The sequence below is a fragment of the Globicephala melas genome, chromosome 2, assembly GCF_963455315.2.
Source record: "Globicephala melas chromosome 2, mGloMel1.2, whole genome shotgun sequence".
NCBI classification, from domain to species: Eukaryota; Metazoa; Chordata; class Mammalia; order Artiodactyla; family Delphinidae; genus Globicephala; species Globicephala melas.
The window spans coordinates 30,691,025-30,703,155 of record NC_083315.2 but is presented as its reverse complement, the minus strand read 5'-3'; the positions used below and the strand labels follow the sequence as shown (position 1 = coordinate 30,703,155).

The window sequence follows — 12,131 nt, the reverse complement described above, 5'->3', positions numbered from 1 at the left end:
TTCGTCTAAGAACGGCTTTTGTTACATCCCACAGATTTTGTATAGTTGTGTTTTCATTGTCATTTGTCTCAAGGTATTTTTAAATTTCTTCTTTTATTTCATTGTTGACCCATTGGTTTTTTAGTAGCATGTTGTTTAGTTTCCATGTAATTTTTTTTCTCGTTTCTTCTTCTGTGGTTGATCTCTCATTTCATACTGTTGTGATCAGAAAAGATGCTTGAGATAACTTCTATAGTCTTAAATTTCTTGAGGCTTGTTTTGTGCCCTAGTATGTGGTCAATCCTTGAGCAAGTTCCATGTACACCTGAGAAGAATGCGTATTCTGCCTTTTTTGGATGTAAAGTCCTGAAAATATCAATTAAGTCTAACTGTTCTATTACATCATTTAGGATCTCTGTTGCCCTATTAATTTTCTGGCTGGAAGATCTGTCTGTTGATGAGAGTGGGGTATTTAAAGTCTCCTACTACTATCTCGTTGAACGCGGCAGCAGCTCTGTAGGTTGCTGTTTTCTCCTCCAGTGGACCTGGGCCTGCACTCCAGCAACCATGTCTAAGAGACCTGCAGTTGGCATTGATCTTGGCACCACCTATTCTTGTGTGGGTGTCTTCCAGCATGGAAAGGTGGAAATAATTGCCAATGATCAGGGGAACCAAACTACCCCAAGCTATGTCACCTTTACTGATATCGAACGATTGACTGGTGATGCTGCAAAGAACCAAGTTGCAATGAATCACACCAACACAGTTGTTGATGCCAACCGCCTCATTGGACGAAGATTTGATGATGCTGTTTTCCAGTCTGATACGAAGCATTGGCCTTTCATGATGGTGAATGATGCAGGCAGGCCTAAGGTTCAAGTAGAATACAAGGGAGAGACAAAAAGGTTTTATCCAGAGGAGGTGTCATCCATGGTTTTGACAAAGGTGAAGGAAATAGCAGAAGCTTACCTTGGGAAGACTGTTACCAATGCTGTTGTCACAGTACCCACTTACTTTAATGATTCTTAGCGTCAGGCTACCAAAGATGCTGGAACTATTGCTGGGCTCAATGTACTTCGAATCATCAACGAGCCAACTGCTGCTGCTATTGCCTATGGCTTAGACAAAAAGGTTGGAGCAGAAAGAAATGTGCTGATCTTTGATTTAGGTGGTGGCACTTTTGATGTGTCAATCCTCACTATTGAGGATGGAATCTTTGAGGTCAAATCTACAGCTGGAGATACCCACTTAGGTGGAGAAGACTTTGACAACCGGATGGTCAACCATTTTATTGCAGAATTCAAGCTCAAACACAAGAAGGACATCAGTGAGAACAAGAGGGCTGTCTGTCACCTTCGTACTGCTTGTGAGCGTGCTAAGCGCACTCTCTCTTCCAGCACCCAGGCCAGTAGTGAGATTGATTCCCTCTATGAAGGAATTGACTTCTATACCTCAATTACCCATGCCTGATTTGAAGAACTGAATGCTGACCTGTTCCGTGGCACACTGGACCCTGTGGAGAAAGCCCTTTGGGATGCCAAGCTAGACAAGTCTCAGATCCATGATATTGTCCTGGTGGGTGGTTCAACCCGCATCCCCAAGATTCAGAAACTTCTACAGGACTTCTTCAACGGGAAAGAACTGAATAAAAGCATCAACCCTGATGAGGCTGTTGCTTATGGTGCAGCTGTCCAGGCAGCCATTCTATCTGGAGACAAATCTGAAAATGTTCAAGACTTCCTGCTGTTGGATGTCACTCGTCTTTCCCTTGGAAATGAAACTGCTGGTGGAGTCGTGACTGTCCTCATCAAGCACAGCACCACCATTCCCACCAAGCAGACGCAGACCTTCACAACCTACTCGGACAACCAGCCCGGTGTACTCTTTCAGGTTTATGAAGGTGAGCGTGCCATGACCAAGGATAACAACCTGCTTGGCAAGTTTGAACTCACAGGATACCTCCTGCCTCCCGTGGAGTTCCTCAGATAGAAGTCACTTTTGATATTGATGCCAATGGCATCCTCAATGTCTCTGCTGTGGAAAAGAGCACAGGAAAAGAGAACAAGATTACCATCACTAATGACAAGGGCCGTTTGAGCAAGGAAGACATTGAACGTATGGTTCAGGAAGCAGAGGAGTACAAAGCTGAAGATGAGAAGCAGCGGGATAAGGTGTCTTTGAAGAATTCTCTTGAATCCTGTGCTTTCAACATGAAAGCTACTGTTGAGGATGAGAAACTTCAAGGCAAGATTAATGATGAGGACAAACAGAAGACTCTTGATAAGTGTAATGAAATAATCAACTGGCTTGGTAAGAACCAGACTGCAGAGAAGGAAGAATTTGAACATCAGCAGAAGGAGCTGGAAAAAGTCTGCAGTGCCATCATTACCAAGCTATACCAGAGCGCAGGAGGCATGCCAGGAGGAATGCCAGGAGGAATGCCTGGGGGCTTCCCTGGTGGTGGAGCCCCTCCATCTGGTGGTGCCCCCTCTGGGCCCACCATTGAAGAGGTGGATTAAGCCAGCCTAGCATAGGTTTAGCATTGTTCCACACAACATTGAAAGATTTCTCCCTCTGTGTCTGTTAGTATTTGTTTTATATATTTGGGTGCTCCTATATTGGGTGCATATATGTTGACAAGTGTAATATTCTCTTCTTGTATTGATCCTGTTATCATTTTATAGTGTCCTTTTTTATCTCTCTTTGTAGTCTTTGTTTCAAAGTCTATTTTGTCTGATATAAATAGTGTGATCCTGACTTTCTTGTCATTTCCGTCTGCATGAAATATCTTCTTCCGTGTCCTCACTTTCAATCTATGTGTGCCCTTTGCCCTAAAGTGGGCCTCTTGTAGTCGGCATGTTTTAGGCTCTTGTATTTTAATCCAATCTGCCACTCTGTGTCTTTTGATTGGAGCATTTAGTCCATTGACACATAAGGTAATTATTGACAGACATGTATTTATTGCCATTTTAAACCCTGTTTTCCTGTTGATTTTATATTTTATTTGTCCTTTTGTTTTTCCTTTTGTGTTTTGATGGTTTTCTTTTGTATTATACTTATATTTTCTTCTTTTTGGGTTTTGTGACTCTACTGTATATTTTTGATTTCTGGTTACCCTGTTTTTCACGTGTGTTAACCCCTTCTTTTATTTACTTGCCTTAGACTGGAGTCATATAGGTTCAAACATTTTCTAGGGAAAAAAATCTACATTTCCTTCCTCTCCTTCCCCACATTTTGTGATTTAGATGTCCTCTTTTACATCTTCGTGTTTATCCTTTTACTGTTCCTTGTGGTTATCATCACTTTCACAGAAAATTTTTCTTTTGTTTTTTTAAATGTGTGTACTGGCTTATTTAAGTGATTTATTTTCCAATTGTAATTTTCTCTTTCCTATAGATTCTTACTACTTTTCTGTTTAGAGAAGGCCTTTCAATATTTCCTTTAGGATAGGTTTAGTATTGCTGTATTCTTTTAGTTTTTGCTTGTCTGAGAAGTTCTTTATCTCCTATTCGAAATGATAATCTTGCTGGGTAGAGTATCCTAGGTTGCAGATTTTTCCCTTTCAGGACTTTGATTGTGAATATATCTTGCCACTCCCTCCCTGCCTGCAGCGTTTCTGTAGAGAAATCAGGCTGATAGCCTTATGGGGGTTCCCCTGCAATTAACTCTTTGTCTTGCTGCCTCGAGAATCCTCTCTTTAATTTTGCCATTTTTATTATAATATGTCTTGGTGTAGGTCTGTTTGCGTTCATCTTGTTAGGGTGCTTCCTGTACCTAGATATCTGTTCCCTTCTTTAGGTTAGGGAAATTTTCAGCCATAATTTCTTCAAATGCATTTTCAATCCCTTTTTCTCTATCTTCTCCTTCTGGGATCCCTATTATGCATAGATTGGCACACTTTATATTATCCCATAGGTCTCTTTTATTGCTTTCAATTTTTTTCATTAGGCTTTCTGTCTGATGTCCTGATTGGGTGATTTCCATTATTCTATCTTGCAGATCACTTATTCGTTCTTCTGCATTATTCATTCTGTTATTCACTGCCTTTAGCTCAGCTTTTGTTTCAGCGAATGAATTTTCTAATTTTTCCTGGTGGCTCCTTATAGTTTCTAGTTCCTTTTGACAGTGATATGCATTTCTGTCCCTAGCCTTTCTTAATACCGTCAGTATTTTCATCATCTCTTTTTTGCACTCAGTGTCTATTAGATTGAAGAGGTTGTTTTCATTCTGTGTTCTTTCAGGAGAATTCTCTTGATCTTTTAACTGGGAGTGGTTTCTCTGCTTCTTCATTTTACTTATATTTCTCTTGCTCTGTGAGTTTAGGAGAAACAGTTGTCTACTGTGGTCTTGGAGGGGTGTTTTTATGTGGGAACATCCCTGCATAGCTTGTGTGGATTTAATATTTTTTGGCACGAGGGCTGTTTTCAGTGTGGATACCTGCCGTGTCTTTCCCTAGTGTATGGTGGCCATTGATAGGAGATGTGACTGCTGTTGTGGTGACCAGAGCCTGCACTGTGTATTGAGTGGGGCCTCCTCTTTGCTCTGTGGTTGTCACTGCCCTGTCAGGGGCAGGGTCTGCTCCCTAGTTGTTGGAGTAAAGGCCACCAGATCTGTTTCTGAGCTACGTTTCTGGGCTGCAGTGTGAGGTAGATGGGATTGGAGTGCTGCTGCTGGGAGACGAGCCACTGCCTATTCCTCTGCCAGAGCTGTTCACTGGTGAGCATGCTCTGTTGTGTCACCTGTCATCTGTTGTGCAGGTTCACAAAGTACACTGTTGTTGGCACTGCCCTCGGTCCTGTCTCAACCTTGGAAATGCTAGCAATTGGCCCTGGTGTCCCTCAGGCATTGTTTTCACATGGCCACCAGCACAGATCCACTGAAGTCAGGTACCGGGACCACATTGGTCACACATCCAGACCCACTGTGGGATCTATGGGGGCAGCTCAGACCCTGGCCCAGCCCAGCACCCATGTGCAGGCACCCATGTTCATGCATCCACGTTCGTGCACCCACAAAGCCCACAGCTGCTTAGGACAGACCCGTCCCAGCCACAGGAGCACCCGTTGTCCACTCGGATGTCCTGCAGGCGCTGAATTTACAAATCCAACAGCGGAGGTTTAAATCTGCAGCTGGTGCAGCTGCAGGGAGAGATTTCAGCCCTGCTTCCTAAGTCACGTGGCCCCTGGGGCTCAGCTGTGGTTTCAGCCCTGCCTCTGGGAGTGGCAACCCACTGGCACCTACTCCCAGAGCCTGCTGAAGTGGCAGCTGGGCGCGAGACCCCGTGGAGGCCTGAGCCCCCGGTAGTGGCTGGGGCATGCTCTCCCAGAGGCTGAAGAGGTGGGAGCCAGTGCGTGGAGAAAGGCTGTAATGGCAGCCCCACCCCTCCCTTCATGCACCTCCTAACAAGGGCACTTTACTTCCATGGAAGGTCCGGGCTTTTTCTGGGAACAGCCCCCTTTGGGGCTGTACCACACTCCAGCCCCTTCACACTGTTTCCACAGCCAACCTCAGTCCTCTCCCTGGGTCTGTCCTCTAGACCCCGAGATCCAGCACCCAGCCCCCTCCCCTGCCAGTGGATGCGTGTCTCAGACGGGGATGTGCAGGGCAGTGGCAGGGACTGTCTGTGTAGGTCTGTCTCTGTTGTGCCTGCCACAAACCAGTTGCATTCTCCTCTGAGCCTCTTCTGCTCCCTTTCTGTCCCAGGTGATCTCCCCACAGCTGAGAGGGTTTTCCAGGGTGCAAAAACATTTCCTCTCTTTCAACTCTCTACCAGGGGCACAGGTCCTGTCCCAGTACCTCTTTTTGTTTTTTCTTTCATCCTACCCTATTTCGTGGAGATGTTTGTTGTCCTTTCAGGTATTTGAGGTCTTCCGCTAGTGTTCAGTAGGTGTTCTGTGAGAATTGCTCCATTTGTCGAAGTATTTTGGATGTATTTGTGGGAGGACGTGAGTGCTACTTTTCTTCTACTCCACCATCTTGATTTGATTCCCTAGTCTGTTATTTTTTTCTGAGTACAAGTCTTTTACCTCCTTAGTTAGTCTTATTCCCAGGTATTTTATTATTTTTGATGCTAATATAAATGAGATTGTTTTCTTTGTTTCAATTTCTGAAAGTTTGTTTTTAGTATGTAGAATTGCAACAGACTTCTGTTTAGTAATTTTGTATCCTGCATCTTAAGCAAATCCATTTATGAGTTCTAGAAGTATTTTGGTGGAATCTTAAAGATTTTTTTTTTTTGTATAGTATCATGCCATCTTCCACACAGTGACATTTTTAGGTCTTTTGTTCCAATTTGGGTTTCTTTTATTTTTATTTCTTGCCTACTTGGTGTGGCTAGGATTACCAATACTATGTTGATAAAACTGGCAAGTGTAGGCATCCTTCTCTTTTCCTGATCTTGGAGGAAAATGCTTTCAGCTTTTCACTGTTGAGTATGATGTTACCTGTGGGCTTATCATATATGGCCATTATTAAGATGATGTATGTTGCCTCTGTACCCACTTCATTGAGAACTTTTATCATAAATTGATGTTGAGTTTTTTCAAAAGCTTTTTCTGCATCTACTGAGATGAGCACATTATTTTTACTCAAGTCATTAATATGGTGTATCATATAAATTGATTTTCCCTGAGATAAAGCACACTTGATTATGGTATATGATCCTTTCATTGTATTCTTAAATTTGGTTGGAGTGAATTTACATCTCTGTTCATTAGTGATATTGGCCTGTAATTAATTTTTGTGATATCTTTGTCTTGTTTTGATATCAAGGTAATGGTAGCCTCATGGAATGATTTCAGAAGAATTCCTTCCTCTGCAACTTTTAGGATTAGTTTGAGAGGATAGGTTTAACTCTTCTAAATGTTTGGTGGAATCCACCTATGAAACTGTTTGCTTCTAGATTTTTGCTTTGGGCCTTTTTAAAAAAAAATTATTACTCGTTCAATTTCATTACTAGTTATTGGTCTGTTCATATTTTCTGTTTCTTCCTGATTCAGTCTTAAGAGGTTGTATGTTTTTAGGAATTTGTGCGTTTCTCCTTGGTTGTCCATTTTATAGATGTATAAAGGTTCGTAGTACTCTCTTATACTCCTTCCTATTTTTGTGGCATTATTTGGAACTTTTCCTTTTCTAATTTTCTTTTAACTGGGTCCTCTCTATTCCTTTCTTTTTTTTTTCCCATTGCCTCTTTTTTTTTCTTTTACCTTCCTGTGCTTTTTACATTTTATTTTATTTTATTTTTTAACATCTTTATTCGACTATAATTGCTTTACAATGGTGTGTTAGTTTCTGCTTTATAACAAAGTGAATCAGCTATACATATACATATATCCCCATATCTCCTCCCTCTTGCGTCTCCCTCCCACCCTCCCTATCCCACCCCTCTAGGTGGTCACAAAGCACCAAGCTGATCTCGTGCTATGGGGCTGCTTCCCACTAGCTATCTATTTTGCATTTGGTAGTATATATATGCCCATGCTACTCTCTCACTTCGTCACAGCTTACCCTTCCCCCTCCCCATATCCTCAAGTCCATTCTGTACGTCTACATCTTTATTCCTCTCCTGCCCCTAGGTTCTTCAGAACCACTTTTTTTTTTATTCCATATATATATATATGTTAGCAGACGGTATTTATTTTTCTCATTCTGACTTACTTCACTCTGTATGACAGTCTCTAGGTCCATCCACCTCACTACAAATAACTCAATTTCGTTTCTTTTTATGGCTGGGTAATATTCCATTGTATATAGGTGCCACATCTTATTTATCCATTCATCTGTCGATGGACACTTAGGTTGCTTTCATGTCCTGGCTATTGTAAATAGAGCTGCAATGAACATTGTGGTACATGACTCTTTTTGAATTATGGTTTTCTCAGGGTATATGCCCAGTAGTGGGATTTCTGGGTCATATGGTAGTTCTATTTTTAGTTTTTTAAGGAAACTCCATACAGTTCTCCATAGTGGCTGTATCAATTTACATTCCCACCAACAGTGCAAGAAGGTTCCCTTTTCTCCACACCCTCTCCAGCATTTATTGTTCGTAGATTTTTTTGATGATGGCCATTCTGACTGCTGTGAGGTGATACCTCATTGTAGTTTTGATTTGCATTTATCTAATTATTAGTGATGTTGAGCATCCTTTCATGTGTTTATTGGCAATCTGTGTATCTTCTTTGGAGAAATGTCTATTTAGATCTTCTTCCTGTCTTTGCATTGGGTTGTTTCATTTTTTGATATTGAGCTGCATGAGCTGATTGTAAATTTTGGAGATTAATCCTTTGTCCGTTGATTCATTTGCAAATATTTTCTCCCATTCTGAGGGTTGTCTTTTTGTCTTGTTTATGGTTTCCTTTACTGTGCAAAATATTTTAAGTTTCATTAAGTCCCATTTGTTTATTTTTGTTTTTATTTCCATTTCTCTAGGAGATGGGTCAAAAAGGATCTTGCTGTGATTTTTCATAGAGTGTTCTGCCTATGTTTTCCTCTAAGAGTTTTATAGTGTCTGGCCTTACATTTAGACCTTTAATCCATTTGGAGTTTATTTTTGTGTATGGTGTTAGGGAGTGTTCTAATTTCATTCTTTTACGTGTAGCTGTCCAGTTTTCCCAGCACCACTTACTGAAGAGGCTGTCTTCTCTCCATTGTATATTCTTGCCTCCTTTATCAAAAATAAGGTGACCATATGTGCATGGGCATTCTATCCTGTTCTGTTGATCTATATTTCTATTTTTGTGCCAATACCATACTGTCTTGGTTACTGTAGCTTTGTAGTATGGTCTGAAGTCCGGGAGCCTGATTCCTCCAGCTCCGTTTTTCTTTATCAAGATTGCTTTTGCTATTCGGAGTCTTTTGTATTTCCATACAAATTGTGAAATTTTTTGTTTTATTTCTGTGAAAAATGCCATTGGTAGTTTGATAGGGATTGCATTGCATCTGTAGGTTCCTTTGGGTAGTATAGTCATTTTCATAATGTTGATTCTTACAATTCAAAAACATGCTATATCTGTCCATCTGTTTGTATCATCTTTAATTTCTTTCATCAGTGTCTTATAGTTTTCTGCATGCAGGTCTTTTGCCTCCTTAGGTAGGTTTATTCCTAGGTATTTTATTCTTTTTGTTGCAGTGGTAAACGGGGGTGTTTCCTTAATTTCTCTTTCACATTTTCATCATTAGCGTATAGGAATGCAAGAGATTTCTGTGCATTAATTTTGTATTCTGCTACTTGATAAAATTCATTGATTAGCTCTAGTAGTTTTCTGGTAGCATCTTTAGGATTCTCTATGTATAGTATCATGTCATCTGCAAACAGTGACAGATTTACTTCTTTTCTGATTTGGATTCCTTTTATTTCTTTTTCTTTTCTGATTGCTGGGGCCAAAACTTCCAAAACTATGTTGAATAATAGTGGTGAGAGTGGACAACCTTGTCTTGTTCCTCATCTTAGAGGAGATGGTTTCAGTTTTTCACCATTGAAACGATGTTGGCTGTGCGTTTGTCATATATGTCCTTTATTATGTTGAGTTAAGTTCCCTCTATGCCTACTTTCTGGAGGGTTTTTATTATAAATGGGTGTTGAATTTAGTCGAAAGCTTTCTCTGCATCTATTGAGATGATCATATGGTTTTTCTCCTTCTATTTGTTAGTATGGTTTATCACATTGATTGATTTGCGTATATTGAAGAATCCTTGCATTCCTGGGATAAACCCCACTTGATCATGGTGTATGATCCTTTTAATGTGCTGTTGGATTCTGTTTGCTAGAATCAGAAAAAATCCTTGTTGAGGATTTTTGCATCTATGTTCATCAGTGATATTGGCCTGTAGTATTCTTTCTTTGTGACATCTTTGTCTCATTTTGGTATCAGGGTGATAGTGGCCTAATAGAATGAGTTTGGGAGTGTTCCTCCCTCTTCTATATTTTTGGAAGAGTTTGAGAAGGATAGGTATTAGCTCTTCTCTAAATGTGTGATAGAATTCACCTGTGAAGCCATCTGGTCCTGGGCTTTTGTTTGTTGGGGGATTTTTAATCACAGTCTCAATTTCACTGCTTGTGATTGGTCTGTTTATATTCTCTATTTCTTCCTGGTTCAGTCTTGGAAGGTTGTGCTTTTCTATGAATTTGTCCATTTCTTCCAGGTTGTCTATTTTATTGGGATACAGTTACTTGTAGTAATCTCTCATGCTCCTTTGTATTTCTGCAGTGTCAGTTGTTACTTCTCCTTTTTCATTTATAATTCTATTGATTTGAGTGTTCTCCCTTTTTTTCTTGATGATTCTGGCTAATGGTTTTATCAATTTTGTTTATCTTCTTAAAGAACCAGCTTTCAGTTTTATTTATCTCTGCTGTTGTCTTCTTCATTTCATTTATTTCTGATCTGATCTTTAGAATTTCTTTCCTTTTGCTTTGGGGGTTTTTTGTTCTTCTTTCTCTAATTGCTTTAGGTGTAAGGTTAAGTTGTTCATTTGAGATATTTCTTGTTTCTTGAGGTAGGAATGTATTGCTATGAACTTCCCTCTTAGCACTGCTTTTGCTGCATCCCATAGGTTTTGGGTCGTCATGTCTGCATTGTCATTTGTTTCTAGGTATTTTTTGATTTCCTCTTTGATTTCTTCAGTGATCTGTTGGTTATTAAGTAGTGTACTGTTTAGCCTCCAAGTATTTGTATTTTTTACAGATTTTTTCCTGTAATTGATATCTAGTCTGATAGCATTGTGGTCAGAAAAGTTAGTTGATATGATTTCAATTTTCTTAGATTTACCAAGGCTTGATTTGTGATCCAAGATATGATCTATCCTTGGAATGTTCCATGAGCACTTGAGAAGAAAGTGTATTCTGTTGTTTTTGGATGGAATGTCCTATAAATATTGATTAAGTCCATGTTGTAGAATGTATCATTTAAAGCTTGTGTTTCCTTGTTTATTTTCATTTTGGATAATTTGTCCATTAGTGAAAGTGGGGTGTTAATGTCCCCTACTATTATTGTGTTACTGTCGATTTCCCCTTTTATGGCTGTTAGCATTTGCCTTATGTATTGAGTTGCTCCTGTGTTGGGTGCATAAATATTTACAATTGTTATATCTTCTTCTTGGATTGATCCCTTGATCATTATGTAGTGTCCTTCTTTGTCTCTTGTAATAGTCTTTATATTAACGTCTATTTTGTCTGATATAAGAATTGCTACTCCAACTTTGTTTTGATTTCCATTTGCATGGAATATCTTTTCCCATCCCCTTACTTTCAGTCTGTATGTGTCACTACGTCTGAAGTGGGACTCTTGTAGACAGCATATATATGGGTCTTCTTTTTCTATCCATTCAACCAGTCTATGTCTTTTGGTTGGAGCATTTAATCCATTTACTTTTAAGGTAATTATTGATATGTATGTTCCTATTACCATTTTATTGATTGTTTTGGGTTTGTTATTGTACGTCTTTTCCTTCTTTTGTGTTTCCTGCCTAGAGAAGTTCCTTTAGCATTTGTTGTAAAGCTGGTTTGGTGGTGCTGAATTCTCTTAGCTTTTGATTGTCTGTAAAGGTTTTAATTTCTCCATGAAATCTGAATGAGATCCTTGCTGGGTAGAGTAATCTTGATTGTAGGTTTCTCCTTTTCATCACATTAAATCTGTCTTGCCACTCCCTTCTGGCTTGCAGAGTTTCTGCGGAAAGATCAACTGTTAACCTTATGGGGATTCCCTTGTATGTTATTTGTTGTTTTTCCCTTGCTGCTTTTAAATTTTTTTCTATTTATTTATTTGTTTATTTATTTATTTAGCGGTACACAGGCCTCACTGTTGTGGCCTCTCCCATTGCAGAACACAGGCTCCGGACGTGCAGGCTCAGCGGCCATGGCTCACGGGCCCAGCCGCTCCACAGCATGTGGGATCTTCCTGGACCGGGGCACGAATCCGTGTCCCCTGCATCAGTAGGCAGACTCTGAACCACTGCTCCACCAGGGCAGCCCTGTATTTAATTTTTGATAGTTTGATAAATATGTCTTGGCGTATTTCTCCTTAGATTTATCCTGTATGGGACTGTCTGCGCTTCCTGGACTGGATTGACTATTTCCTTTCCCATATTAGGGAAGTTTTTAACTATAATCTCTTCAAATATTTTCTCAACCCGTTTTTCTCTTTTTCTAGAACCCCTAT

The 12,131-nt window shown here is 40.0% G+C and overlaps 1 pseudogene; it reads left to right on the top strand.

Moving 5' to 3' along the window:
- The first annotated feature begins 503 nt into the window (after positions 1-503).
- On the top strand, positions 504-2,534 carry LOC115864560 (heat shock cognate 71 kDa protein pseudogene; annotated as a pseudogene).
- The last annotated feature ends 9,597 nt before the right edge of the window (positions 2,535-12,131 follow it).